Genomic DNA, 6,000 nt, shown 5'->3' with positions numbered 1-6,000 from the left:
TATATAATTGGATCCCTGGTATATTGAAAATATATGAATAATGTGAATTTTAAAAGTAGCCTTCAATATACGAATGCTTATAAAACACATATATAAATATTAACCTTGTAAATTTTATAAAAATTAATTAACAAATCACTGTTGGCAAAATTACTATTTTGGAAACTTTACTGCAAATCATTTATAAATTCATTAGATATAAAATATCAAATAGGGTGGTCTACATATGCACATTTCCTAAGCAAGACAACACAAAAAGAAGTAGAATAATAAAAAGTCTGATTAGGTAATCAGCTGAAAAAAAAAATCACCCCAATCAAGTTATTCTCTTTATTTTAGATCTGGGTCCTTATCTTCACACATTGTTATGCAGCATGAGTTTCATCAGGATGACGCTTCAACTGAATCCTTGCGTCTTCTGGATTTTACGGTGTCTTCAACGTACATTTTAGTGAACAGGAGATGAAATTACGCTCAACTTAAATGTCTAATCCATTGCTATTTTAATTTCGTTTTATATTCAAATTGTCTAACCCATTGCTAATCTCGTTATACAAACTGACCTGATCATGGTTTTTTTCCTGGTGTCAAACAAATGTTCATACTCTCTTATTTTTCATAATTGCACTTAAGAAGTCTTTGAAAAAAGAAAAGAAGAGCCATATGCTAAGACTGGTAATATACATAATTTTTTAAGCCAAATAGAAATATCGCGTTTGCATATGTGCTTCAAGATTTTTTCAGGTAGGTTGGGTTAGGTAATATTGGCTGTCCACGAAGGACACACTTAGGCTATAGAGCCCATTGTGATACCATATATGTGTTTTACCACCTTTTCCGCTGATAATTTCATTCATCAGTTCCTCAATTATTTTCAGAGACTGAGTGCATCTCCTTCATGCATCTACCATGCACTTCACCAGCCCATCACAACTATTAATTAATTTATTTTTTGTTGTGACAGAGGGAATCGAACCCGCTACTCTAGGCATGCCGCAAAGGGAATTGTTAACGCCTTAATCAACTGAGCTCCTAGGTTTTTTTTAGGTAAGTAATTACGTGATTTAGGTTCCCTTCAGAATATCGAAAGTTCTCTCGACTACAATCCACGCCAAAAACTGGTACCTTTCTGACACATTAGTTCTCTCGACTTCAACCCATTGAAACTTATAAAGTTTAGTTATTCATATCATGTATTTACATTTTTTATCGATATTTGAAAAATATTTCCATGTCTTAACTTGTGATATATCAAGTTTATTTAGGATACCCAATAATAGATTCTAATCAATTATTAAGAATGTTCTTCATTATATAAATTCATTTTAAGGGTATGTTATTATCAAACTATCAGATCAATAGAGTACGTATCTATAGTACAAGGACAAAATTAAATATTGATGAAGTTATAATGTCTTTAATATTTATTGGCAATTATTGCAAATTATATAATTGAAAATCAATTTAATTAATTAATAATTTAATTATTTATATATCATTTTCATTGAAATTTCATGAAAAATGTTATAATAGACAATAGCGGAATATTGTGGAGTCATTGCTAAGAATAAAAACTATTAGCAAAAAAATTAGCAAAAGATCGTAATTTTTTTCAACTTTTACCCATTTTAGGGCATTTCTAAATAATTTTTCATGTTGAGTTACTCAAAAATGGGTTTCTTGCCACTATTTCTTTCACAAAATGCATGTCGAGTTTTTGTGTCCCACCCAAATCGTTGATAAACGATGTGATCCGTACCCACAGAACCCACCCTCTACGCTAATGATAATAGTGGAAACACTATTATCGTTGAAAGAGATTGGTTTTAATATTAAATGCCGTTCCTCAATATTATAAAAGTCGATGTAGCTACAATGATTTCATAAGCTGAACTTAAAAGTAGAAAATAATTTTTGCTGTTTAATAAGTTAAAAATAATAGAGTGATTAAGAAAAAAATAACTTTATCGTAAAAAAACGTGGGGTGCTATAAATTTCAATTATTGTAAATTATTAAAAGATATTGGTAAAAGTAAAGTCATTATAAAATATCTGAAACTTTTTTACGAAAATAGAAAATGATTTGTTTCTTAATCACTATTTTTTTTATCTTATAGAAATTATTTTTTACCTTTTAGATCAGTTGTTTTTTTAACTTTTTTAAACTTTTTATCTATTTTCTACTTTTTGATTCAGCTAGCTCCAAAATCTATTATTTTTATCAATGTTATGGAATGTTATCTGCGCTTCCACCAGAATTATATGAATTATTTATATTATTAAATCACTTTCCTGAAGTTCCTGATCAGAATAATCTGACAAAAACATTTTTAAATTATTGTATTGTCATTGGTCTTTGATAATTTTGAAAAGTTTCAATGCAATCATTACATAGATACATACTAAGCTAATAAAAGCTCTGAATGTTAAAGTTCTGAAAGAAAACTGGAAGTAAAATAAATAAAATTAAATAAGACAAGCTTGTTTGGTTTGTATAATGTTAAACAAAATTACGTTGTGTTGGTCAAGAATATTTGCACATAACACTTTAATCATTGAGTTAAATTATGTTTTATCAAACTTACTTTGGACTTTATCAGTAAGCTTGAATGTAGAGGAAATAATAAATAAAATTTATTAACAGTTTTAACAAACAGTAAAACACTGTAAAATTATTGAAATGGCCTTTTTTAGGCTTGAAATGCAATACGCTATATATAGTCGGGTTTTTTCACTACCCAAAATAAGAATTGTAATTAAAAAATTTCTGCAAATTAAAAATCTTACCTGATTAGTTCATTTTTAGAACGAAAATGGGAAAAGAAAAAACAAATAGTTCACTTTGATTTTTAATAAGTAACACTTAAAATTATATACCAAATATATTTAAAATTTAATATTAACACAAGAAAAACATATTTTACATTTTTTTAGTATTCATTTTAAAGTTCATGTTTATTCAAAAATATCTTTAAAGCTAACAAAATTTTTTTTTTTTATTTACAAAAATGTTTAATAAATTAAAAATATCTAGTGAAAATTATAAACGTAACTTAACACTCGTTTAAAAATAGTTTCAAAATTAAAAATTTTTGTATTTGGGTAATTAATACCAAATTATATGCCTTATAATCAATAATTTGTTTCAGCACCACAACAAATGCAAAATTTGAACTATGCAAAATAATTTTAAAATATGAAATAGTAAAAAATAAGTATATAATTATATATAATTCAATAAAAATGCATTTATATTTTATTGCTATGTATATAAAGTTAAGTTATATTATAACAAGTGAAAACAAACAATTGTCTGAGTTAATTGTTGAAATACCATGTAAAGACAGTATTGATTACACTGTCACATTACATATACATACATGTCACACATATATAACTGATATACCTATATAATACTACAATTTGGGCATAATATGCGCTCTCATGGGTAAACAGTGATGTTTACGAAAAAAGGTTTCAAACAAAAGTTGTTTTTTTTAAAGGGAACATTTTTTTCAAACTTTTGTTGTATCTCGGTTTACAAAGTAGGTCTTACGGACCCATACCACTTTTTACGTCCTCAGCACGCTATAAAAATTTCAGCTTGATATCTCTTTTCGTTTTTGAGTAATCGTGATGACAGACAGATAACCGGAAATGGACTAATTAGGTGATTTTATGTACACCCATACCATAATTTTGTTCATAGCATCAATATTTTTAAGCTTACATTACAAACTTAGGACTAAACTTAATATACCTTGGTATATTTCATATACATGGTATAATTATGATATTATTTTGTTAGTGGAAAGAAAGAGTAGGATAAAATAAAATCTGTTATCGGTCATAATCCCCAAAATAAAAAAATTTTATTTATTTATTATCATGTGCATATTATATGTATTGTGCCATTTCCTTCATTATTTTTTGTAAACAATCATAATTATTTGCAACCACACATATACAATTTTATTTAATTTTTGTACATATAAATATATATATGAAGTTACATCTTTGTTTTATATCCAGTTCGTACGAAATAACTTAAGGGAAACGCTCTTGAGAAATGTGAATTTCAAGTAATCAAGCTCTTAGAACGTTATGCAATAAGTTTTTAATATTTTTAAATTTTAAAAATACATAATATTGAGTGGTAAATATCTAATGGTAAATTTTGACCTTCGGCTTCATATTAGATTCAATTAGTTCCCACTAAGGGTAATTTTTACTCTTATTATATTCCTATACAGAGATTAACTTCATTAATAGCTAGCTAGAGATTAATCGCATTAAACATAAAACAACCAAATACAGTTCTATACTACAGTCGTTCCAATTAATTTATCTAACATTATCCCAGGGTATTAATAAATGTTTTCATATATCTAAAACACAAACTAATTCGATATGCAATTTTGATAACGGCTGCATATCTCGCATATTTTGACGAATACATTTTGTGAGGTAAATATAATCTAAATGCTTCCCTGCAATTATTTTTCAGACTTCATGACGGTCGAAATATTAAGATTAATTCTACTGTCGACGTCATGGCGTGTATAGAAAAAAATTAAAAAAAGTCACAACTCTATTATGGCCTAATAATTTAATGGAAAGTATTGGAAAAAAGGATTTTTAAATGGTTCGGATGGAAGTTAGAATTGAAGCTGTCAAGTTTCTCGGTGGGTAGTTTCAGCGGGATATTGCTGGGACACTTTTGATATGCATCAAAGGCAGATATGCGTTTTTACAATCAAAGAACACTTAAACACTACTTGCTTTGATTGTATGACGCGTTGATAATATTTAAATTGCCAACTCGTTATTAAGATAGGCAGGAATAATGACCCAACATAATATATATCTAGATATTGAAGCTGTTTACAGACGCTCTGCCGTTTTTTTTTTTCAGATGAAAAAATTATTGAACTCATCAGAGATAAGTAATTCAATTAAGGATTTTTTTACTCATAAAATTGAAATAAATGTTGGAAATAATCTTCCAAATACCCTTTTTGGCCTCTGAAATACTTTAAATAAAGTCATTTTTCATGGCAAAAAAATGCAATCTATTTTCATTGCAAATAATTGACTATTGCGAGGTATACTTTAAAAGGACTTTTCATTAGAGTGAAAGAATCTTTTCTACTTCAAAATCACCTCTATTTTTTATTTGAATTTCGTCTTTAAAATACAGCAAAGTCTATGAATCTCCCATTGAAAGATGATGTACCTGGAGATACGCCTAAAACTCCATCAAATTTGGTTCAGGCTATAAATTTACTTAAATTCAGTGTTGCCAACTTTCGATTCTTGAGTTCACAAAACAGAGGATAGAAAATAACTAAAAACCTACTTGATAGCAGTGTTACCATTGAATACCATAAAAAGATATTCAAATATTTAAAAATTTTTGCCCACAAAAAAATTTTTTTAGTACAAAAAAATTTTTTTCCTGCTAAAGGAATAGCAAGAAGGAAGAGTTTTAGTAGAAAAACAACTGAGTTGGGAACACTCCAATATGTGCCCTTAAATTTAAACTTTCCACTCTTAAATTTTCTATGGTTTGTTGTTTATTTAAGCCTAATGTTATAAATTTGACAAAAAGTCCGATAAGTCGTTCAAGTTAGTTCACATTTAAAAATTAATTTCTTGCTGCGTGGTCTTGAATAAGCAAAAAGTGCTCTATAACAATATTAAGTATTCTTTGGGTGCGATGGTATGGACAATAAAACTGACGCCAGCGCTTCCAGTGGATAGTTTTGGCGGATAGTAAATGGTAAAGTAATTGTCAAATTAAATTATTCAAAAATAACAATTAATTAAACTTTTTGCATTAGAAATTGTGAAAATAAGTAATTCATTTAAATTTGTTAGAAAATGTTATTTAATTTCTCGGTTACGATGCTTTATTTGGTACAGTTTTAACAAGTTTAGTATTTATAAATCTTAAAGTAAATCTCGTTGAGCTGGTCAAGATATATCTGCACACATGAA

The sequence above is a fragment of the Chrysoperla carnea genome, chromosome 2 (assembly GCF_905475395.1).
Source record: "Chrysoperla carnea chromosome 2, inChrCarn1.1, whole genome shotgun sequence".
NCBI classification, from domain to species: Eukaryota; Metazoa; Arthropoda; class Insecta; order Neuroptera; family Chrysopidae; genus Chrysoperla; species Chrysoperla carnea.
This window is presented reverse-complemented; position numbering follows the sequence as displayed.